Source organism: Ovis canadensis, chromosome 10 (genome assembly GCF_042477335.2).
Source record: "Ovis canadensis isolate MfBH-ARS-UI-01 breed Bighorn chromosome 10, ARS-UI_OviCan_v2, whole genome shotgun sequence".
Lineage (NCBI taxonomy): Eukaryota > Metazoa > Chordata > Mammalia > Artiodactyla > Bovidae > Ovis > Ovis canadensis.
In genome coordinates this window covers 17,181,097-17,182,108 of record NC_091254.1, presented here as the reverse complement: position 1 = coordinate 17,182,108, position 1,012 = coordinate 17,181,097, and positions in this window count along the sequence as shown.

Sequence of the window (1,012 nt, the reverse complement as noted above, 5' to 3'; positions counted from 1 at the left end):
ACCAGCTTTGAAAACGCTGGCCACGACCCACCCTGGGCTTGCCAAGATCAGAGATTCTATTGTGGAGTGCTCTCTAGGCTTAGGCGAATAATTATTAACTGCGCCTTCCACAGGCTAGGATTATGCCAGGTGGAGAAAACCCTGGACTTTAATCTGCTCCATCTGAAATGTCAAATTGGGCTTAAACACTTCCTAGGGCTCTAAGTGCTGCTGGGAGAGTCAAGCTCTTGATGGCTGAGACCTTCTGTTCTCAGCTCACCCTTTTCTTTTGCATTTCCCCATTAATCAGAATTCTCGGCAAGGGAGAGAATAATCGTTCTGGTTGTTATGTACTATCAACAGGCCGTTTTCAAGCTTTTACCCCAAATTTAGTGATTAGACCTCAGTCAGCACACTTTCTGGTTATTCTCAGTTGGCCCTTCACACTTGCTGCGTAGACAATTGTCAGTCCTGTGGTTCTGAGATTGAGAAAATGTTAGGCCTCCTTCCACCCTTTATCTCTTTGCCAACAGAGCTCTGAGAGAGGAGGACCAAAGTGCAGGATAGCTCACTTCCCTGAAAGAGACAGAGAAAGGCCTCCGGAGGCAAAGAGAAAACGAGCCCGAAACAACATCCGGCCACTGGAGACAGCTGGGCACAACCAGACTGGGAACACGGACCTTCAGAGAGGTGGATTGGTCCTGGTGCAGTGTCCTGTCCGGTGGTAAAACGAGGCCCGGGCTGAGGGACCCCCCCCAGACAGAGACTCGAGGGGGAGCCCAAAGCTGTCAGCTCAGCCTGCCTCATCAATGGCCATCACCGCCATGGATGCTGGGCTGGCGCCTAGGCAGTTACTAACCTAACAGGAAATGCAGTCATCGCTCAGTCTGTCTCTCAGCTCCATCCACCCCTGAGAAGTCAGAGGATTATTTTCCCAGAGTGACCTGTGTACACCAAGTTCTGAGGAACAGTCAAAACTGTAAAGATAAGGCGCGCTCCATGCCCCATCGCCTGAGCCGACCCCACCCTGGCA